Below are 25,192 nucleotides of genomic sequence, written 5' to 3' on the forward strand. Positions count from 1 at the left end.
CCAAGATTAAAAAGGCCAGTTAAGTACAAGCTACTGAACTGTTACGCATAGGTAACTGTGTGGGACATGGAATAATTCAATGCAGGAAATGCTGCACACTGAAAAAGACTGTGTCTGAATGGAAGCAGATTGTAAAAACACGCACTAAAAATGGAAAACAAAAGCAGTAGAAAGACAGAGCAGGGTTACCTGGATTTCATGGGGCCTATTAAGGTTAAGTAGAACAGGACAGAACCACAGAATGAAAGAATAATTCATGCTGGAGTCAAATAATCCATTCTCTGCTGAAGGCAGTTACCCATAAGACCAGACAGTATTGTTCTGGGTTTATCTATTCACAGCTGGAAAATCTCAAACTACAAATAGTACCTGATATTCAGTTAGAACCTCCCTCGTTTCAACATGTCCTCCTGCCATGCACTGCATCAGGAACCTGCCCTCATCCTCCCAGTAACTTCCCTGCAGGTAGTGGAAGACTGCCATCAGGAAAATGCAGGCCCACATTTTCCCTTCTGTTTATGGCTCTACCATCCTGTTGTCACTCTCTGGTTATAATCCAAACCCTTTACTCTCTTGGAGCACTTATCTGAATTTTAGGCTGTCCTTCTGATGTATAACTGCATATTAATTCTATGATGTTTGGGACCCTTCCTGCCTCTTGAAAGCAAATGAAAACAGTGTGAAATAAAGCTTGCAGTTCCTTCCGTCAAATTGGCTAAGTCTCAAAAGAAAGTGCTTGACCTGCATGAAAAAGGATATGTCAGTACCCTCTTAATATGAATATCTATATTTCTACAAAAGAAAACAAAATCAAAATAGATCATGAAAATGAACCTTAATGAGCTACTGCTGTTTCTTCAAAGCAACTTGGAATGAAAATTCTGATTATTTTTTTCTGTAATGTTTTATAAAATAAGAGAAACTTCATCAGCTCCCATAGAACTGCCAACTGGGACAGCAAACAGACCTTAAAGCCTACTAAAATACTAAAAGTAGATATGTGTGAGATAACTACCAATTCGTATTTTGACATGGAACTATTAGCCTTGTTACACTGTGCATTTTCACCTCCCTCTCTTCACATCATATTTGTATGGATGCAGTTAGAAATCCACTCTGTTGCAAATAAACTAGGGTGGTCTCACTAGGGAGAGGGTAAACAGTGCCAGGGGTTCAGCAAAGAATGTGAACCAGCCTGTGGGCTCTCACATGCCCAGGACAAATGGCTGATAATGAAAATCAGCCTTTAAATTTGGGATTTTAGTATAGACTCAGAAAAGGACTGTACATTTTGACTGGTGTAATATTATCAGCATTCCCTAGCCAGTCTGGGATAAACATTCCAACAACAAGCAGCACCAAAAAAAAAAAAAAAAAAGCCAACTCACTGCTTTTGTGTGAGTTGCACACAAACTTTGTGTGCAAAAGAAATAGTTCAAGAACATTTCATGCTTAGGGATAAAGTAATTCTGAAATTGGCAAAATTAGAAAGAGCTTAGCTTGATACAGCTGCCTACTTTCCAGATGAAAAAGATTGGCATAGGTGGGAATTAATTTTTCACTGTCATTTTCATAAGAGCTCCATGTTCCCAGCTCTAGTGTGTTCCTTTTAATGCTGCCATTTCCTATTAGAGGAGATGCCACATGGCCTACTGGCCTATTAGAGAAAGATCATTTGCCTGTTAAAAAAGACCACTAGATTACAAATGTCCATGTTTTCAACCTTTGAAATGAATGCAATTATATCAACAACGAATTATCAGTTAACTTTTCTTAGCCCCTAGGATCCTAAGGCTAGAGACACCTACCCATGGCCCTGGGAGCACATAAATGATTCCCTGCTATGGCAAGAGACTGGTGCTACTTCCTAAAGGATGGATACAATAAAGTTTGATGTGTAGAGAAAAGCCAAAATATTGCCTTTACTCAGCAACAGAAAATACAGTAAGGTTTTGAAATTCTCATAGTGCTTTTCCACCTTTTTTTTTTCTTTTTCTTTATGTAGTATAAGCCTGGCAAGTTTTGCTGATGTTGTTATTGCACTTGCACGGGGAGTACAGTACCCTTTTTCTCACACATTTGTATGTAAGTATCTTGTGAATACTTGAGAAAAACTAAACAAGTTGCACTCCAACTCAGACTGTATTCTTGATCACACGAAATGTAAGATCTTAGTTTTAAATAAACCCAGGCTGTTTATACGGAATAACTCCAGTAATGGGCTTAGACATTTTCTAATATGATAATGTAGCAGGGGTCCAGTAGTACCTTCAGTTATTAAACTGATTTGAAGATAAAAACAATATTAATCTCCCTATTTTTGTGCATAAACTGAAAAGAAAACTCAAATCCAAGTTCTTAATCTCTCTCCAGTGTCACAACCGATAAACCATTGAGATCCCTCGTGATTCCTCTCTTGACACGTCTCCCTGCCCCATTTTTGAATGTCAGTACCTACGTGCTTGTTCTTTCCATTCTCTGGTTGTATTTTTCTACTCTACATTTTCTGAAAAGACACTTATAGCATCAGCTGGTATAATCTTTCAGATGTTTCCCCTTATCCAGATAAATAAGGGACTATTGATAAGTGGAGAAATTGTACATCTCTTATAGTAAACAGTTCATTTCAACTCCATAGAGGTAATTCCAATAATAATAATAAAAAAAAAAAGTCAGGACAACTTAAAATTTTGCCTGCCAAATTTCCTAAAAATTTCATAATTTCTCTCACATCTCATGAACTGTAGAGAAATTACTATTATTTCCACATTCTGTGATGGCACAGTAAGTGAAATACATTTAAGACAGCTGAAAATAAAACTTGGAAGGTTATTTCACCATTAGAGTTTGTATGACAAATATTTTTTTCATTAAAAAAAAAAAGAAAGATGAAGTAAAAGCATAACCTTTCCTTTAAAAATAATTTCTGTTTTTAAGATGATATATACTTAGATTTTTTAAGGATTAAATGAACTATTGTTAACTATTTTTGCACAACTTTATATTCTTAAATGAGCTGTTGATAAAAATAATTTGTGTCACATTGCATTTTTACACGTTATTTTTCAAATTTCAGGTTAAGATGCATTCCTATGGCTAATGCCTTACAAGCTAAGAAGGATGAAGCAGAAAATCACAAATTAAGAAGGAGTTTAGAAGAACTTCTAAAAGAAATAACTGTCAATAAAAGTATTCCTGAAAGCCAAAAACAGCGACACTCAGTCTTTCATAAAAACTTCTATGAAAGAAATAAATTTGAATATCATGAAACTCAGACAGACAGTCTGTCCAAGCCAGATGAAGTATTAACTTGTCACTCAAATGTTTTTATACTGAGGAAAGAAGAAAGAAAGACAAAATTTGTGCTGACATAAATGGATTTGATGGAAATGGGCACAGAACAACAAACTTGACACAGGACAGCAAAAAAGAGTGGAGCAACAGGTTAGAGAGGGATTGTGTGAGTAACTGCAGCGGGACTGTAGAGTACTCAAGGGTGAGGACAAGCCGCTTAAATTCTCCTTAAGGAAATAAAAGGCCTGCGTGGACTGACTCGAGGAGAAGTGGGTGAAGCAGGAAAAGATTAGTTTAAGCAGATTCTGTGCAGGAGCTGCTTTTCAGTAGCTGGATTTATCTACAAGGAAAAGGAGTCTATAATTTTGAACAATTACTGTACCTATAAAATATAAAATTCCACATGTCATTTTTGCTGCTAGAAACGAGGCACTGCTGAATTTGGAACTTTACTAGTTTTACGCTTTGCTGTATACACATGTCCAAGATAAAAGTAAGCACCACTTACTTAAACCATAAGCTAACTACTGACCACATATGTGGTTGTTAATGATTTACACAACCAGGAACAGAAGCCCTATCTGTACACCACCACAATAAAGCAAATTTATGAGGTAACAAAGAAAGCATTTTCTTTCACTCTGTGATTCTAGAGAAGCATCAGAACCCTGCTCAGTCACAAAACATTCGTCTGTCTGCTCTCACCAATCCAAGCTCCTCTGTAGGAAAACAAGCACCTCTGCTCTGTCACAGGATAATGAGAATCAACAAGGTAAGAACAAGGAGAAACCACCAGGTTGTCTTGGTTGTTCTAACACCCTATTGGTTAAAGAAGACTATGTAGACAAACACAATTCTGAAAGCAAAGCAGCAGACCAAATTAAGGAAGCTATGAGGAAAACCAGTAAGAAAATTACTTAGGAAAGACTTGTAGAAAGTAGATGTAGATAAAAAGTATACTTGGCACTGAGAACCGAGATTGATTGTATCCTAAAAGAGACACGAAAACATGAATCTCAGCAGCAGGGAATTCTGTGTTGTAAGTGCAAACTTCAGCCCTTCCCACAACAGTAATCAAGACTGCTGCCTAAAGTACAGAGCTGAAAAATGTTCTGTCAAAAGAATTAAATGTATTAGAGGTAATTACTGTTGGGGACTTTTTAAAATTTCCTTTAAGTGTTATGCTACAATCTATGACTTGGTCACAAATGCATTGATCCATTCAGCCTAATTTATTTTTTCTCAACAAATCCCTGAAGACTATGCAGAGGAATACTGCTTTAGTGCAGGAACTCTTTCAGCTCTGAATCTAGATGTTTGCCAAACAGGTGAATGTGATACCACATAAAATACCTATGAACAAACAAGCGTACTATAACATATTTCTGTTTTATTATCATGACATGCAAACCTTCACGAATTGTTTTTTTTCTCTACAGACAGCTGGCATACAGAAAAGATGAGCAAAAAACATGAGCAAGCTGCTAAGAGAAAAAAAGGTTACTTTAAAATAAAGGAGGAATTATTAGAGGCAAAATACACAATTCATTGGATGCCTTACCTTCTTAAAATCCTTGAAAAATATCAGTAACCTGCTAACGTTGGTTTTATTTAAACAAAATTATAAATAGGACATAACTAGGACTTATTGATATAGTATCATATGTATATACTAATGGGTACATACATATGATATGTATGATTCTAGACATTCCAGATCATTATTTAAAACATTATCCTCTTCTATTCTGCTTGATTATACTGATTCTTAATAATGAGACTACCAGGAAAAAGATGGATCTGACCTAACATACTTATAATTAAGATTGGTGTGATGCAAGATCAGGATAACTGATCTTATATGAAGACGTATGTATATACATACATACATAGATATGCAACTGAGCTTCAATTAAAATACCAGCTACTTATATAATGATGAAACAAAGAGCTTTTGTTGCCTGATAAAGCGTATCTCACATACTCTTGAAGAGGAAGAGATGTTAACTGGGTGTGGGCCTGGATGATAAATTTCACTTTCCACTTGTCCAAAAGTTTTGTAGGCTTTAGATCCCAAGTGTTGATTGTACTCCACTGTATTACAGGTTGTGCATGGTAGAAGAAGAGCTGCAGCAAAGGCAGGGGACAGAGACTCAGCAGATGGGTACAGGCACAGATCAAGTCCCTCCTGCCACTCCTGCTATTAATACTGCCCAGAAGGAAGAGGTCTCTAGTGATGGGCTTGTGAGGCAGCTGTGGCTGCCCAAGGAGGAGCTCAAGGAGTCTGGTACATGAGGGAGAAGAATCATGCTCTATTATTGCAACACTTTGGCATAGGGTTGAACTTGATGACACTGAAGGTCTTATCCATCCTCAGTGATTCTATGATTCTATGATTCAGGTCTCAAGGTTTGATCTGCAAACTTCAAGGGTATGTCTAGAAATTACTTTAGGTCAGGAGCACTCCTAAATAATGAATGTGTTTTGTAACTGGGAAAAGAAGAGCTATACTGGTGGTATGAATGAAGCAAGTTTTCAGCATGCTGAATAGAGCCAGTCTTTCTAGACATTCCAGATCATTATTTAAAACATTATCCTCTTCTATTCTGCTTGATTATACTGATTCTTAATAATGAGATTACCAGGAAAAATAAGGATCTTATCTAAAATACTTAAAATTAAGATTGGTGTGTTGCAAAATCAGGATATCTGATCTTAGATGAAGCTGAAGATTTGAAGGACAAAAATTTTAATTATGATATTGTTTGGCTGAATACACACCTTTAAAATGTTTTAGAGTTTGTATAAATCCTTTTTTCTCCTCTGAAAGCAACTGTTATTTATTAATAGTACATTTAAACAGTGAATAACATTTATTTTCTAGTTCTGTATTAAGAACACAGATTCTCCTTCTTGCTCACTCTCTTTCCAATTTAGCTAAATATTACAATTGCTTCAGACAAAAGATGCATTGGCTTTGAAGTACTCTTACACCAGAATAGTGGATGCACCAACTGGAGCTCAGGTACACTCTAACAGTGACACTGCAAGAAGCTCAAGTTGCCTGTAAAACTCCATATATAACTTGTGAAAGTCTCTGCAGCAATAAAAATTGATGACAATAAAAAATGGCAACCATAAATGAAACAGGAAAAAATTTACTAGGAACATATACAGTGAACATATATATTCAATTTCTTCAGACTCAAGACGAAACTCTATTAATTACAGAATTACTCCTTCCATGACATTGCCAGGATCTACTTTTAATGCCAAACACCAAATTCAGTACTAACATTTTCCATGAATCCTGCAAAAGATCTCCAGCTTTGAATCAGAAAATAAATTCCAAAACAAAAGATATTGATGCCCTCATTTTTTCCCTTTTATAGTGCAAAGCCTTGATTTGATTTATTTCTCAGTTTTGGTTCAATCTTTCAGTGTCTGTGAATGCTAGCTCCCTATTTTTCCATTGGCAGAAGTAGGATACAGAAGTGACACCAGGGGTTGGTAAGCACAGGCAATTAAGTCAACTAAACTTTGTAATTAATGTGTAAAAAGTCCACAATAATGAACTTACTTTGGTTTTAATCAATCCCTTAGGAATACTATGTGGTAGGAAAAAAATCATATATATCCTTCTTTTGTAAATCCACTTTCTCTAACCATTATTTTATCTCTAACAATGATAAGTAACAAAAATATGGCAATTAGTTCTCTAAGTTGAGTACTGAGTTATTTTAACTGTTATATCAACCCCCTGTATAATTTAATCTCTTCTTCTGCTCTGCACTATTCACATTCAAAACAGTATATACAGAGAAATCTCACTGAATTTAGCATAAGCAGAAGATACACATCTGACATCTGACTTCTAGACAGTAGTATTCTGCTTCATTGGGCAAAATAAAAAGCCCACAATACTCAAATTAATAGGTTTTCCACGAAATGGAGTGCCTGAAAAACTTGCACGATTAAAGGAAAACAAAATCACAGTGTTTGATAGAAGACCAAGAATATCTCCCTGATCTCACTGCCACTTGTGCCAATTTTAACTGGAACGATTCTAGCATAGTAAGGAATCATACATCTTCAAACAAGAGGAAAAATGTGATGCAAGAAAATTCCTCACAAATTATGAAAGAAACCATGTGAAATCTGCACACATAATTCACTCAGGATCACCCTTGAAAATAAAACTGTTAAGTATTTGCTAATTAGAATGGAATTTAAAGCAACATTTTAAGCCGAGTTCTTTCCAAATCATCAACCTCTTTCTCATTCTGATGGACTGTAATTCACAAAAGTTAATGATAGAGGGATTATTTATATAAAGGTTTGCCAAGTGAACAACAGCTTCAATTCTTTTCTTTCAAGAATGGCCATGCTTTGAATAACTGCCATAGTTATCTTGCATTTACTTGACAAGTAAACAGAAACATTTGTGTCATTTCAAATTATCAGTATTTGATTTTCCACATATTGATTTCATGTGAGATTTTCTATTTCTTTATTTGTGTTTAGAGATACTTTACATAACAGAACCTGTGGTCTACGATCAAATTGCATTTCAAATTCAATTCCATTTTTCTTGAAAGGCATAGCTGTGTTCTACTGTAGCCCTGTGGCTCTGTAAACACACTATTGCCATTGGTAGCAACAGGTAACAGACTGTCCTGGCTTTGCAAGTCCACAGGACTGAGGTTTCTCAGGCTTACTTTGAACTTTTCTTGGTCCACCTGCACCATTTTTGGGGGCTTACTTAGGTGAAGTAATAATTTTTCTAGTTTATTTTAGGTTTTGATTAGCTTCTTTTTGGATAACTATCATTTTATATACAGTAATAACACACAGTTATTCTGAGTTGATGAAATATTTAATAATGGCATAATGACACAGTGTAGAGGAATACGTGTAAGAAATGGGGGACAAGCTGACCCAATCCAAGGTCTATAAATAATTCACCAGCAGGCAACAATGAGCTGAGCAAAACGAAAGCAATGAAGAACAATATCTAAAATACATAAAAGCCATAAAGTAAACTTTGATATAATGTAAACTATCAGGTCAATGAGTAAATAGCAACGTGCAGAACATTAGCAAACACAGAAAACTGGGTCCAATGGGTCAAAGTGTATCCTACAGAAGAGAATGAGGAAAGCAATGACCTATTCCTCCTAGTGAAGAACAGCAAGTGACCACAGCATCAACACTTCAGTCCTCTGAAAGACATGGAATAACTCAGGCAGACTACCACTGCTGACCTTAGCAGGCAGAGGTGGCAAATGGATAAGCAGAGAAAAAGAGGTAGATACAAGGAATAGTGTGCACAACAATTTACATTGTATTATGTAATTTTTTGAGACTTTTTCTGAAATTCTATATTTTTTTTTTTGTGGCAATTAGACCTGGACTAGTAAGAATTCTTTGGTTAGACTCTTCTACTAAAATAAATTCACAGCTTTACATATAGGTGTTTCCTTTTTTCTCATACCAAAATGTAAAACACATTACCCCTTATCTAGAACTTATTTAAACATTTGAATTTTTACTTTCAATTTCCTGACTAGTGCTCCTTAATATTGCATCTTATTTCTCGTGGGAAAGATGTTTTGATTGCTGTTTTTAAGATACAATCTCTCTACTTGATTTTCCTAAAATCTCTGCCATTGCATTACACACAGAAAGATCATGGCAAATACAGCAGCATTATGTGACTGAGTACCAAAGATAAAGGGCAAAATTACACAGGTCATCACAAAGAACTTCTAGTTCTCAGGCTTTACCTACCTTTGAAGCATTTTTTTTTCATTGTATGTATAAAAAGCTGGTATATATACTTGCATGGAAAAAGAGGAGGTGAGAGATACTTGAAAGATTTTTTGTATGGAGCTCAATATACACATTCAGTTCTAAACCTATTCAATGTAATGCTTGCTAATACACATCCTTCTGTTGGAATTGCTTATACAGTCAATTATCTGTTTTAGCATTCATTTCTAATAGTCATCATAATGTGTAAACCATCCTTCAGAAAGAAAGAGAGTTGCTGGCCTGGACTGACTAATGCATAGTTCAGTGTGATGTTGCTACAGCAACTAAAGAGATGAAATTACATGTCATATATCATTTACACGTTACTTAGAACATACAGCTTTCTAAAAGCCATTAACCAAAGAGAGGTGCTGTGATGGAGGAGACAAGCATATTTTAAAGCATTCTAAAGTATTTTCCATTGTTCTGAAGGAATAGAGAAGTGAACCAAAGTAATATGACTGAAGTATTTAAAAATAAAAGAGCCTTCCTTTTTAACATGATACCAGCATTTCTCAGGGTCCAGTTGCCAGAACAACACACTTCTAGATCATAGACAACTTTTTACTTCAGATATCTAAGAAGTGAGTATTTGTGGCCCATGTCATGGTATGCAGAAATTGTGCAGACCCCATGTTGCCCACAGGAAAACAGCTGCCCTCTGAATGAAAGCTTGAGAGGATTTCAAAATCGGGGCTAGATCTCACTCCAGTGGACCTCCTTAGCAAGTACATATGTCTTCATTAAAGTAGTCTTGGTCCTCCAAGACAAGCTAATTACCTCTCGTACTCCCTGCAGAGACACAAACTAATATGAAAATGAAACCAGTATGTGTTTGTGTGGTGGTAATGGTGGTGATGGATAAATTTAGCAGACAAATTGAGACAATTCAAATTGGCAAATTTCATGATTTAGTGAAGCTATTTATGCATTGAGTTTGCAAGTGATCTGGAAAACACTCAGTTTGTAATGTCACTGTGAATAAAAAGTAACCATGATGGGGTTAAAATTCTAGATTCACCAACAGGGTGCACATTTTGGATAAGAAACTGAACAAAACATCTGGGAATGAGTCTGGAGATGTTTTCCAGACCACAGGAGAAAGATTAATGACCCAAGTCTGTCAGGCTAAAATGGAAGCTTACTGAGGGACTGGATAAGGTTTTGATTTAAGAAAAAAAAGAAGAAAGAAAAGCAGTAAAACAATCTATAGAGTGGATAGGCCTGCTACTCATTGTCAAAAAGGATATAATTCTTTGCTTATGTATAAACACAAGAGAGTTTCATAATTATGTAAAAAGGGAACATTTTGTACTGCCAACAAGAGGAGAAATTCTGTAAGCAATGGAGGATGCCCAGTCTTTTTCTACATCTGAAGTACCAGAGGGTTTCTGGCAGTCATACTCAGAAGAGAGGCAAGTTTCTGCATGTTCAAGACACTCCCCCAGAGCACCAGTGAAACCTCTTGAGTGCCCAATGCTTACTGTACTTTCCACAGGATCCTCCTGCACAATGGGGAACATGCTGCAATACATCATTTCAGGGCTGAAAATAAAGACAGCTGGAGTAAAGCACCTTCCTTATTTTATTTAAGACATTTGTGCAGGTAGGATGGAGTTTTTGAAAATGCCACCTACTACATGGACATCAGTGCCTATATGCCATAAATGGACTAGACACAAGTAAAGAAGCTATAACAAATCTGAGTACAAGGACAACTGGGAGAGCAGAGGGGAGGAAGAACTCTTGTTCGAGATCCTCAAGCCTGTAACTGCATAAATTCATTGCCATAACGTGATTGAGAAGAATATAAAAAGGCCTTCAAGATACACTGTAGATACCTCCTCACATAGCTCTTAGTATCCTTTCACCCTGATACACCAGTGTTCGAAGTAAATCTTCCACAGTTACCAACTCATCTAGGTTTGCAATTCAGAAACAACGAGGTACAATTACCAGCTAAATCCATCCAGCTGGGACACCCCTTCCTCCTCCTGGCATGACATATCAGCGCTATTGAGCTTACTGGCCTCCACCCAGCGTGTTGCCTCACACACAAAGAAATCCCCTTCCCTCTGGAAGCATCTGTCTGACAACTTTAGCCAAGAGAAAAGAAGCAGAGCTCAAGGGAGTCTGTTTCATTATCGACTAATACAGAGGACAAAGATCGCAAGACTGTGCGTGATAGGTCATAGTTCTGGAAAGAAGGCATCCCTAGGGATGTCACAAAGGATGGGACACCGTCCTGAATCAGTGGCTTCTGAGGTCCTCAATGGTGCTCAGCACCAAGCCTAGTCATGCTTTCATGGTGAAATCTCCACTGAAATGCTTCCTGAATGTGCCTTAAGTCACTACGGAAAAACACGTGTGCTAGCAAGCAGACACATGCAAGGCTGTCAGAGATGCTCTGGCCAAATGGAGGAGGCTGATTAGAACAACAAGGACTGGCAGCCTTGCCCTGTGCTTTCTCCAAAGAATCATTTCAGACAGAGGCCAAGAACTCTGTCATATCATGCCATCCTCTCTTGTAAGGCATTCCAGGCTGCAGGCATAATCTCCTCACTCAAATACTATTATGATACTGCCTGGAAAAGGTAGCCCTGGCTTTGGGTGAGCACATCATAAGCTGACTTCAGGGCAGGCCTGCAGTGTCCTATAGAAGACAGGGCAGCACCCATTGTAGATGCTAGAAAAAGCAGAGGAAGAAGATGCAGGGCAGTAGAACTGGGTTACACAGCATAAAGACTGGAAAAGGGGAAATATGGATGTCATTCATATGTCCCTAATGACATGCCAGCTATTATAGAAGTTGCTCATTTGCTGCTGACAGAAAAAAACACAAGCAAGAAAAGTCTGGGCAGCAATTAAAAAGAAAAAATAGAAAAAAAAAAGAAAAAAAAAGGAAAGGCCCTGCTAGCACAAACTAATGGAGTTAAAACCTTGTTCAGACACAGCCAAATTCCTGTGGGCCCCATTAGACTGCACCTTGGGCAGAAAGCTTTTTAAGTTCATACAGAAATTAAGGCTATCTAAACAGGAGTGTCAAATCCAAGCAAGCCATCTTGCTTGTCAAAAGAAGACTGAAAAAAAAACCAGGAAAAAACCATTGTTTTTTAAACTGTGGTGGGTGACCTTGGCCAGCTGCCAAACACCCACCCAGCCACTCTTATGCCCCTGTTCAACGAGACAGGAGGTAAAATTATGATGAAAAATCTGCTAAGTTGAGATAAAGACATGAAAATCACCCACCAATTACCATCTCAGGCAAAACAGATCAAATCTGGGGAAATTAACCTAATTTAATTCATTGCCAATTAAATAGATTTGGGTCGTGAGAGGAAAAAAAAGACAAAATTAAAACAACACCTTTTCCTCACATCCCTTTTTCCCAGCCTCAGTTTCACTCCTTCATTTGCAGACCAGGGGAAACTGTGGAGTGGGGGATTATGGTCAATACACACTAGTTCATCTCTGCCATTACTTCCTTCTCATGCTTTTCCCCTGTTCTGCTCACCTTATCCATTCGCTTGGGCTGCAGTTCCTCAAGAGCTACGAAAATCTGTAGAAGAGGAGAAGGGTGAAAGAAGAGTTTGCTAGGGGTGAAGAGAGCAGATTTAGAGTCTCAAGGCTAGGTAAAAGAAAAGGCAAGTCATGATGCTTGCCTGCTGGTTTTGTAACCAAAGTTAGTCTCAGGCCTGGCAGCAGCTTAAATGTGGGAGACACAAACAGCCAGGGGTATTGCTCTTTACTATCCTTTCATGGACTGCAAAACATTCAGCTGCCTTCCAGGAATTTTCTCCAGGCTTGTATCAATCTGATTTTATGGATAATACCAGTAGGCCTTAACTGATCTGATAGTGCAACCAGGTAACTGGTAAGAAGCTGTCATCAGAATATGGTATCATTTCATATGAAAGCAAAGCTAAGTAAGAAGAATATAAGAGAAAAATCTAAGTAAGAATCCAAGTCAGAATACTCATTTCTTGACTGTAAATCTCTGCATGGAACAATTTAAACTCACAGCCTACAGGGCGACTCTGAAGTCCTGAAATACGTGAATCACAGTGTTTCATGAAGTATATAACAAAACCAAACATGAATTGTCCAGAATAGTTAATAATTTGCCAGAGTATGATGCAATGTTGTCAAGACTTCTCCAGAGAAAAGCTATAGTTATGTATTTCTAAACAATATTTCTGGCCCAGTTGGGCATGTTGTCTCTATGGAAAACAGCAATGACCATAGTACTGTAGACTTAGTGGATGGACTTGAGCATGTTTGCTACAGGAAAGGTTACAAGAACAGAGCCTGCCAATGCTAAATTAGCCCCAAGCCTTTAATGAGTACCTTGTGGCCAAATGATGTCTACTGAATTCTGGATCAGCAGGGACACCTTGTAACAGCTCTGTAAAGGCAGAATAGCTAATTCAGAATCCATGAAATAAGGCCCAGAAGGATCTTCCACATCCCAAAATTAGTATTTCATTACTAATAGTCCAACACCTGAAGAATGATGTGGTCTATCTGCAGATGTTATTAGGTTCACAAAAACAGTGTGCTCAAGTACAGGAGGAGACTTTGATTTCTAGGAAATGGTCTTCCCTTGAAATAAGTCTTTTCATGGACTCAGCTTTTTCTCTTAAGCACTGAGATAGCACCTGCATTCTTTGAAAGCAATGATTTTGGTTAGCTGTTACTAGACAAGTTCTATACAGCAGTGCATTAATTCTTGGATTGCCTCATCTTAAAAAGTCCATTGACACACTTCCTTTCTCGAAGCCCCGTCATTACCTGAGAGCAAGGGAAGGCCTCAGCTGCTCTCAGATGCCTCTCCAGGGCCTGAGAGCATTTCAATGAGAACACCACCTGACAAGTACACCCTCCTCTTAATCCAAAAAAAGCTTTTTTTTCTTTACTGTCCTTTTTTTTTTATTTAATTCCAAGACCTGACTACACAACTACGTCACTCTGGCAGAACCTTTGAAGTGCATTATTATAATGAAATGCTTTGTTGGAAGATGTTAAGACACTCGATTGTCTTCAGGTTTATTCTTCTCACAGTTTCTTTAAAGCTTGATGAATGTACACTCACAATAAATTCACAAAATACAATATGTAATAATTGCACTTCACAGACTTAAGTATATGCAGTATTCATAAAGTCATGACATTCTTCTCAGATTATTCTTCAGCAGTCCTCTATATATCACCCAATAAAATTTAGAACTGGGACAACTCACACTTACATACAGAAAAGAAGAACAGCGGCAGACATAGCAAGGGTTGCTGCTCGTGGACCATCCCATTCCAATGCCATGGACAGGGACATCTTCCACTAGACCAGGTTGCTCAAAGCCCTGCCCAACCTGGCCTTGAACACTTCCAGTGATGGGGTATCCACAGCTTCTCTGGGCAACCTGTTATAGAGCCTCACCACCCACTTAAGAATTTCTTCCTAATATCTAATGTGAAGTCATCCTCTTTCAGTTTGAAGCCATTCTTCCTTGTTCTGTCATTACAAGCCCTTGTGAAAAGTCCTTCTCCAGTTTTCTTGTATCCACTTTAGGTACTGAAAGGTGCCATAAGGTCTTCCTGGAACCATCTCTCCTCTCAGCTGAAAATCCCCAAATCTCTCAGCCTTTCTTCGTAAGAGAGGTGCTCCATCCCTCTAAGTATCTTAGTGGCAGCTTCTGGACTCACTCTGGAAGGTCCATGTCCTTCTTATGCAGGGGACCCAGAGAGCTGGATGCAGAACTACAAGTGGGGTCTCACGCCGGCAGAATAGAGGGGAAGAACTACTTCCCTTAATCTGCTGGCCATACTGCTTGTCATGCAGCACACATTGCTGGGTCACATCCAGCCTCTCATCCACCAGCACCTCGAAGTCCTTCTCCTCAGGGCTGACCTCAATTAATTCTCTGCCCAATCTGTATTTGAGCATGGAATTCTTCTGATCCAGGTGGAGGACCTTGCACTTGGCCTTGCTGAACTTCATGATGTTCACATGGGCCCACCCCTGAAGCCTGTCGAGGTCTCTGGACGGCATCCCTTCCTTCCAGTGTGTTGACCACATCACACAGCTTGGTGTCATAAGCAAACCTGCTGAGAGTGCCCTCGATCCCATTGGTCATGCCACCAACAAAGATGTTGAACAGCACTGGCCCCAATACTGACCCCTGAGGGACACCACTCGTCAGTGGTCTCCACTTGGACATTGAGCTGCTGATTCTGCCAATTTCTTATCCATTGAATGGTCCATCCAACAAATCCATTCCTCTCCAGTTTGGAGACAAGGATGCTGTGTGTGTCAGTGTCAAATGCTTTGCATAGGTCCAGGTAGATGATGATTTGCCAGTTACTCTTCCCTTGTGCACCAACACTGTAACCCCATCACAGGACATCAAGTATGATTTGCTCTTAGTGAAGCCATGCTGGCTTATCACCAATCCCTCCCTTCTTTTCCATGTGCCTTAGCATAGTTTCCAGAGGAATCTGCTCCATGGTCTTACTGGACACCAAGGTGAGACTGGTCGGCCTGTAGTTCCCAGGCTCCTCCTTTTCTTCCCCCTTTGGGTTATATTTCTCTTTTTTCCAATCAGTGGGACCTTCAATGGACTTCCATGACTTCTCAAATATGATGGAGAGTCTCTTAGCCATGTCATCTGCAAGTTCCCTCTGCATGTCCACAGGGCCCATGGACTTGTGCACCTTTAGGTTTCAAAGATGTTCTTGAACCTGATCTCCTATAGCAGGTGGTTCTTCATTCTCTCTGTGCCTACTTTTGCCTTTTGCAACTTGGATGGTGTGGCTGGAGCACTTGCTTGTGAAAACTGAGGCAAAAAAAAGGTATCGAGTACCACAATAAGTTCATGTCAAATTTGATTGTCAATTTAGGGCATGGCAGCAATCAGTAGGTATTTGCAATCAGTTTAGAAAGGGTATATAAAGGTTATGAAAGATTTGATCCTAAATGACAAAAGCAAAATCAAAACCTTTGTACTTCAAAGGGAGAAAAAGTTATTTCATTGCTGTAGAATGGAGAGAGTTGAGCTAGACAACGAAAGACAATGAACAAAAACCTTTGATTGTTACTTACATGAGAAGGAAACAGGAACAGAAAGAAGATTGTGGAAAAACACTTACAGGTTAGAATACCTCTAATTAGAGGTGTTCCTATGGAAATGGAGGCAGACATCTTCACCACACTCAGGACATCTTGCAAATTTAAGTTTTGCAAGAGTCTTACAAGACTCAGAATAACAAAAGCTACCTTTGCCCATACATTCAAATTTCATGCACAGCAACAGAATTTGAAAAGATAAGTATATTTTCATCTTTGGAAGTATAACAGAAAAGTAGATCTGTGTTTTAAATTTCATTTAAATTGTCTGATAGAGTCAGATAGCAGTCACTGCTAATCTAGTATCACTGTTCTACCTCTAGCAGGTGACATAGTCCTAAAACAGATAAGAGTGACTAAAGCAAGACCATGGTTTGTATAGGAAAGTATAGAGAGAAGGGAATTCTTTTTAGCTACACACATTTACATATTATTTCTACTTAAATATCATTTTAAAAGAGACACATAAACTTTAAAAAAATTATGAAACCTCTGAAATATGTCTTTCTTATAGACATATTTTGATTTTATTCTTGTGTAACAGAAAAATTAGCTGTTTTCTTACTAAGTGAAAAAAGATTAATCAGCTATACACGTAGGCTGTAATGAATGACTCAAGTATAATCTTTTCATTCTCCCATCACTATCTAGCCTTGTTCGTATCCTTGCAGGATACTGGAACAGAATATTGTTCTGGAAACAATCTTACTGACTCAGTATGCCAGGCAGTATGAAGGAAGATTAACATCAGGGATATTCTCTAAGACTAGGTCAAGACTGTTGATGGACAGTCACATAATTATTTACTAAGTGATGACAGTGGGATTTCAAAACTTTGCTCATCTTTAATGTGGACCAAATACAGTCTTAATATGTTAAAACAGAATAAATATAAGAAAATATTCTGTAAAATGAAGTCAACAGAGAGCTCTGATCACCCAAAGACATTTCAAAAGACCAAATATAATATTTTAGTTTACTTAAGAGAATAATTTCACTGTATTATGATGACAAGTACATTCTTCTTGTAAGGCCAGAACCTTTTCAATGTAAGCTGGTTTTAGACCATGTTTTTCTTTAAATGTTGTAATGAATTATTCATTAACCATGTCATTGTCCTGCATATGTTAATTGAGTGAAAGATAGAAGCAGAATTTATTAAAGTTATGCGTTTTCTTGTTTTATACATGTGATCTTTTCAAAGGCTTTATGAATCTGAAATAGAACCACAGATCCATATGAACTGCTACAAATGTTTGCTTAAGGCTGGTTAATGCATATTTGAAAGGGAAGATCCTGTATCCTATAGTCTACCTTTTACTCTCAGAGCTGATACACAGCAGAGTACAAGACTTCATACTGTGAATGCACAGTGCAGCTCATCTACGGGAATTTTCTGTTTACTCGGTGTGAAAGAAGATACCATAAATGCTATGGGTAAATCAAACGGTAAGAAAATTACTATCTTTTTCCAAACACACCAATTATTTTGTTTCTGGAGAAATTAAATAGTGTTTAGTTATTGTACTATTTGAGTCTCTATCTACACTACGGATAATAGAAAAATCAGATACTGTAGGTACTGGGGGATAAAATGTATGGCACACTCTGCCCCCCAGCCCATCAAAATATTTGTTACTTCACTGCAGTTCCAGCTCTGACCTAATACATGTTCTCTGAAAGCTTCCAGAGCTCTGAGCACTCCCTTTCTACCTTCCCACTGGCAGGGGTTTTGGGTGCCTGATTTCAGGATCAGCTTCAATAATGGTGCAAATGTCCAGCCTTAAAAATAGCTCTTCCAGAAAGGTCTGCTACGAACCATCTGTGAGTGCTCTCCCCCATTTTGCTCTGCAGTGGCTTTTAAGCCAAGGGCTTCATACTGGCCCCACCTGAGCTGTGCTGCAGCCATGCCTGTGCTGGCCAGACACTCCACTCATCTGGACCCTGAGCTGAGCCTTGAACTGAGCTCCTGGCCTTATCCCCAACCTACCTCATCCCTATGGACTTGTCTGGCCGTCTGGAGTCATGGCTGAACCTGACTACCTTCACCAGGTTTAACTGGGCAATGTGGGCTGTCCCCTGACACACATTATGAACACGTATCTCTCCGACACCATGACAGACCTTTGTCTCCAACTAGTTTCTTGCTGGGCAGCATATTTTGTATTTGAAACTACAGCTGAGGTACCTTGACAACATGGAAGAATGGACCAATGAAGTGGGGAGGCTTCACCTCCCTCACCCTCCTTGCTCCTGGGCATGTCCTCCCACTTCTCCATGTGCCAGCTGAGACATATCCTCCCACTTCTCCATGTGCCAGATGAGATCCACACAGACAAACTACCCTGACAAAGACCTTCTGTCAGGTTAGCAAGTTAAATCAGCTTCATAAGAGGTACAGTGAGCACCAAAGACAATGCAAAGGTGATAGTGCTCACAGGTAGGTAGGATTAAAGAAGTGAAAGGAGGAGTGGGTGAACAGGTACTCTCCTTTTACAGAAGCATTTGCCAGCTGAACTCAGCCACAGCATCAAACATAGCCTATAGTCAGTGGTATGACTGATCTCTTTAAATTCAAACTGTGCTAGGCTACACTTCCCTAAGAGTTCATGAACGGACACAACAGAGAAAAAAACAGTTCAGCTACTTGAATAAAATGCATATGGATGTATTCTCACCAGGCTTTCTAGTTAAAATAAGCCAGTAACTTCAGGAGTTTAGTAAAGCAAAAGCAAAGGCTGCACACAGAAGCAAAAGAAAACAAAAAGATTAATTCTCTACTTCCTATCAGCAGTTGATGCCCAGTTACATCCTAGGAAGCAGGTCCTCACTGTGCTTAGAGGTTACTCTGGAACACAAATGCCTTATTAATTGCTGCTCCTTCCTCTCCTCCTTTCCCTTAGCTTTTATTGCCAAGCAGACACCCTGGTATAGAATGTCTCTTTGGTTATCTTGGCTCAGCTGCCCTGGCTGAGTCCCCTCTCCAGATCTTGCCCACCCCCAGTGTACTGGCCCTTGAGTGGGGATGTTCCAGACACAGCCTTGATGCTGTGTGAGCCTGCCCAGCAGTGCCCAACACACTGGTGTGTTACCAGCACCTTTCTGGCTCCCAACACACAGCACAGCACTGTGAGGGGTTGCTGTGTGGAAAGTTAACTCCACCCCAGGTAGACACAGTACACTCACCCAATCCAACACTTCCTGGCCTTCCCAATGCCAAAAAAATGTCAAACTGGATTCTGCAGAAGCCAGGCAAGCTGCCTGACCCACCAAAATATAGGATACTGATATGTTTTATGATTAATGCTTATACTTTTCTTTATTGAAAAAGATTATTACACAAGGGATCCAAGAGCTCTGTGGGAAATGCATAAACACCAGGAGTGTTTCTGTAATTGCTACTCCCACTTGAGTGCACATTGCAGATTTCCCTGGCATTGGACACAGTCAGGAATGTTATTGGATGCCTGATAAAAAAATGGGGTAAGAAACTAAGAGAACAATGTGAAAAGCTTATCTCCACTGCACTGAGCAGGGCTACAGTAACACATATAACATTTTTCCTTCACAGTTCTCTATTTAGTTTTGCAGTTACAGAGACACATTCTCTAAGCTAAGCTCCCAAAACCTTTAGCAGGGGTTAACACATGAAAGAAAAGCAATAGTGCATAGAAAAAAAAGTGCAAGTTCAAGGTAATTGCCCCACTTATCAGTGTGGTAACCTGTAGTAACCTAAGCAAGAGGTCAATAAAACAGGGCTTTATAAACTCAGTAACAGTTACCATGAGCATGGGCAACAGTGACTATGAAGAGGCATCTGAAGGGTGGGATTATACCCCTTTGCCTTTTCCCTTTCCTGCCATTTTATCCCAAGAAAATCCCTTCACTTGCACACATTGGGAAGGACAGTCAGAAAAGCAGGAGGAACATTGGCCAGACCTGTCCTGCTATTGTAGGTCAGCTTGGTGCTGCCCAGCCATTGTAACCACAGTGCTTGAGAGCACCACAGCCTCCCAAGCTGCCATAAAGCATTTTCTTCCTACCACAGGCAGCACTTCAGCTTCACAGAGGCATAATTAAGCCTTTCATATTCCTCACTGATATGCCAAAAGCTCCTAAGTGAGAAAATTTAATACCCCTGCATACAAAAATCAGTTCTGACCGCTGCCTAAACCTTCAATGAAAGCATGTGCTGCAGGCAACCAAAATAATAGCTGACAATTCCAAAGAGCTGACACTGGCATCATGGTTCAGTCTTCAAAAAATCATTTTTGAGTTAAGGTAGATCTGCAATATATCAACAATCTGTCATCCACAGACTTCTCTACAGATCCACCCTTACAGAGATAACAACTGGGAGCAGTGGCTGGACAAAACCACTGGATTCAGCCAAGCCACCTGCTAGTATGAATAACCATATTGCATAAGCCTCTTAATTAGCTAATCTAGATACATTTTTAAAGTAGCTGCTTCTTTGGCTCTGACTGTTGTTACTGAGAGATGATCTGGTCTCTAATTGCTTTAATGGAAAAGAATCATCTTCCAATTTTCCACTAAAGTTTATTCTCTATTTTACAATTACTTGTTTGTGGCTCAGATCAGAGTTTTGCATTTTCTTTTCCTCTCTGTCCTTAGTGTTACAGCCTCCTCCTGGCACTCTTTCTGCACTGTACAATGTTATGGAGAGATACAATACACCCTCTCAAATGGAGATGGATGGAGCTTTGACGTTCTGTCTATGGTGAAGTGGAATGTGATCTTTAAATGCCCCTTCCCACACAAACCATTCTGTGATTTCATTCCTTGCTCAGACTTTTGTGATATCTTCTTGTAAGAAAAGCTACTAAAATAGTAAGAATAGAACCTTTCTTAGCACCTCCTTCAATTTCAATTCATGTTGTTTGAATACAGATCAGTAGAACTTTACAAATTACTTTGATGTGCTCACTAAAACTTTGAGTAACATCATTAACACTTCTCTAATTTTGCTAGAAATAATTCAGCTACATCAGGCCAATGCTTCTAGAATTGTACTTGCCAAAGTAATTTGCCTGCGTTTCCAACTAATGAGCTTCTGGCTGAAACAACAATTTTTGTTATCCAAATACTTGTTGATTCAAATAAGTATTAAGGATTCAGACCCAACACTCATCCTGAGGAATTTCAGAGCTAACCCTCTCCTATACAAGAGCTTTCCTTTCATTGCTAGTGTTATTATCTACTGAGGTACAGCCCTACAAAACCTTTTCTAAATCCAACTTTTCAATCCCACAGTTTCCTATCTGTACAGAAAAGATGTTTACTGAAGTTAGATGAGATTTACTGCACTTCTACATAGACAGGTATCAGTTAGTCTAGCTTAAATGCCTTCAGCATTTTGTTCTACTTTCCCTTTATTTTGTATTTGTCTTCAGCTTAAAAGAACTGTTCTAAAGTTCTACACATTTTCTAAATTACTCTGGCCAATGCATAGCTGTCTGCATCTTTTTCTTGTAGCCTCCCTTTTAATACAGCTTTTATATATACAACATTCTTGAGTCATCTTGTAATATCTGAAAACGAAGATATTTTATAATTACATGCTCGCTATTATACCACTTCCACACAATTATGTGATGGAGATTCCCCATTACCCAACATTAGTAGATGGCTTGGGAACTCGCCAAATCATTTGTAAAAGGAAATCTTAGGTAAAACCTTGTGAAAAAAACAAACTGCAAGTGATTTACAACTGTGCAAATCAATGCCGGAGAAAAGTAAAACATCTACTGAAATCTGTACACTTTTATGAAATGAAGAACAATGTTGAAACCCAACTCTGTGTGTTTCTGTGTGTTAGCAATTTGGGGCACTGTTCTCAGATCTGTAAGTAGTATATTTTGTATTAGCAGCCTGGCTTTCTGTCACTGTGTCTAAAACACTCTTGGTTTTGTGGTTCTCAGATCTGGTATTGTCTTACAAAGATTGGCTTTAGCCCACATATTTATCAACTCAGCATTTCAACTCCTTCAAAAATCTTCTGCAATTTTAAAAGCAAATGTTTGTTTGGTTTTTTTTTTTTTTTAATTGAAATATCTTATTTCTTACATATACAATTTAAGTTATAAATCCAGGTTTGTTTCTTCTATTCAAGGAACAAAATTCTCAGAAACCCCACAAATTTATACACATTTACATCAAAATGAAAATGCCAAGCAAACACGCACAGCTTTTTTGAGAACAGATTATTGCAAAAAAACCTCTTTATTTTCTAGTGATGCTAGTTTCTAAAATAATGCAAGGTTTTCAGTTGGCTTTTCAGGCTTTTCTTGTTTGCCTTCAATCCATAAACCTGAGGAAAACACTTAGAAAGACATTACCTACATATAGAGATGTAGCACTGTGTTTACCTGAAAGAAAAAAACTCGCAAACAGTGAATTAACACATCTAGTTGAAGGCTACAGGGAGTTTTATTATATTAAATAAAATGTACTTGCAACTATTTTTTTTTAAGTGGACTTGGTCTGAAGTCTGCTTCTTAACAAATTCTGAAGTGTTTTTACAAGTGCTTCCATTGAAGTCTTTCAACTCTTGTGTCTCTTTTCATTAAACACAAAACCTAGTGGATATTTACTAACATCTAGGTTGTTTATTCCCATACTTAAATTATGCATCTGCCTCACAGTTTAATTTAAAACACTGGGAATTAATTTTCTGGACTAATGTTGCATTTAAAACTCAGTTCAAATATTATATACATTTTTGGTAACAATATGATACAGAAATATTCTATAACTCTAGGCTAATATGAGTTTTATGGAAGCAGTAGTTTGTCCAAAGCTTAAGTTTCTAATGAGATACTCACAGTAGCACTCTATCCAACCACTCCACTTATCCTACTTCATATTACACAAGCAAACCCCAAGTAATTTGCAGACACAGAATTCAAGGACAAAAGGAAAAATCAGAACATCCAGTACCATTTCCACATTTGAGGCTAATACATTTCATCCACTTAATCAAGTAACTCAAGATCATTTGTTTTATCCAGAGAAAGAACAGAAGTAACTGTGATTTTACCACGTGCTGTTCTCAAGCAGTCTCTGCTGATTTCAGAAACCTTCGACTCCAAATCTTCTGGCTGAAGTGCAGTGTTGTGGCTTTTCCCCTGTCAATTGGCACAAAGAATATGTCATGTAAATTTTCAGCTTGTGCCCTACTTCTCCCTGTAGATGCCTACCACAAGTCCTTACTTAGACATCATCCCTGATAACTCACCTTTGCGGGAGAATCCTGCGCAGAACTGAAAGAAGGTTGTTAACTATTAATATGACATTTTCTGGTTTTATCTTCTGGTGATCTGATCCTATGACTTTAGCTTCCAGAGGAAAAGGCTTTTAATAATTTTTCTCTTTATATGTTTACTCAAGAATTAAGTCACCTATTCTTTCTGAATAACTAGACTGAGTCCCTGATTCTCGTCACATTAAAATGCTGACTTAGCTCTCTCACAAATACTGCACCCTTCTATTTCTCCAGCATCCACAAAATGTAGGAGCACACTGAATGAGCAAGGATGCATTCTGTACTGGTGTACAGAGATATTTTAAACCAAATTACCCTGTTATGGAGGCAAGCTTGTTGAGATCTCGTGCTAATATATAGAATCCAACTGACAGCACCTGAGCTCCTTGTTGTCTCTGAAGCCTCAGCAGTTCTCAGTGTCACTGATACACTCCACTCTGTAAAAATTACCTTCATTACTCACCTTTTGCTACCTACTGGTTTGTAACTAACTGTGCCTAACGCCCTGCATGAAGGGCTCTAAGCTACTGAGTGACCCAAACTGCTGTATATGATCACCTCCTTCTCATCCTTACTTACCTTCATGACAATTGTTGGTCACTGTACTCTGTGAGATTGTACTATTTCTTTCATCATCAAGAATTAACCTAGCAGAAGCAAATGCAGCAAATGCAGCAAATTGCTCTCTCCAGAGATCTTCTGGAAACACCTCTAAAAAACACTAGAGTCTTTGGAGATTTAGGGTGCATTTTAATCCATTTTTAAACACTTGCTGTTTTAAACAGAACTCTAAAGAGAAAATTAAGAATTTTTTTCAAAGAAAAAATATTTTCTTGAACTTAATATCATTAATACAACTCATAACTTCAGGAACCTTTATGAATAAATTGTGCTTATGAGTTAAAGTGCTCCCTATAGCTCAAGAAGAGCTTTAGTATTCTTTTCCATTTTGGATTTGCTGTGGTTTAACAAAATCAAATTTAGAACCAGCTGATGAAATCTAAACTTCAGCTGTTCTTTGTTAGATCCTGTGACCTATTCTGATCCAGCAAAGCCTGATTCTGCCAAAAAAATTTGGCTTGTCTGTGTTCTTACACTGAATTCAACAGAACTACACCTACACTTAATGCCTTCTGCCTGCTAGATCATGTCCAATTTCTGTGGGAGCTGAAAGGATTACAGGATGTAATACAGAAACAACAATGTATATTTGAAACCACTCGTGGACACGGACAAGATGAAACTTTACTAGTACTGGTCCCTTTTAAAAAGCTTATGAAAAGCCCTTTTTCTATTAAAAGTTAATATATTTACATTAAGAAGAATATCAGTTTTTTCTTATAAAAATATTTGGTGAAAAATTGTGACAACAAACAAAAATCTTCAGAATAGAATGATCTGGCTTCTAAGAGTAACCAGGATATGGTGGTGGGGTTTTTTTTGTTTTGTTTAGTTTTGTTTTTTTGTTTGTTTGGTTGGTTGTTTTTTCTATAAGAACAATGCAGTTTTTAAATATACATTCTTCTGACCTAATTTATCATTGCTGACTTTTGGTCAGTTGCAACAGTGTTAGGGTATTTTTAAGCTTTAGAGATTGACTTAAGATTACATAAGTTAATAGTTTTCTAGCAGAAAGCATACCTGTAAATCAGTATTAATTTGGTATGCCTCCAGGGGAT

The 25,192-nt window shown here is 38.2% G+C and overlaps 1 protein-coding gene across 8 annotated transcripts in view; it reads right to left on the reverse strand.

Moving 5' to 3' along the window:
* The window catches only part of PRLR (prolactin receptor), a 146,834-nt gene that overhangs the window by 37,001 nt on the left and 84,641 nt on the right, over nt 1-25,192 (reverse strand). For 7 of the 8 annotated variants that reach the window (XM_027634562.1, XM_027634566.1, XM_027634567.1 and 4 more), the window contains 2 exons: nt 23,289-23,376; nt 22,588-22,617 (listed from right to left, as the gene is read on the reverse strand). The gene's annotated coding sequence lies outside the window, so the exon portion shown is untranslated. The remainder of the gene's footprint in view (nt 1-22,587; nt 22,618-23,288; nt 23,377-25,192) is intronic. The other variant, XM_027634570.1, reaches the window with a different exon arrangement.

The sequence above is a fragment of the Corapipo altera genome, unplaced genomic scaffold, assembly GCF_003945725.1.
Source record: "Corapipo altera isolate COAL_440 unplaced genomic scaffold, ASM394572v1 61411, whole genome shotgun sequence".
NCBI classification, from domain to species: domain Eukaryota; kingdom Metazoa; phylum Chordata; class Aves; order Passeriformes; family Pipridae; genus Corapipo; species Corapipo altera.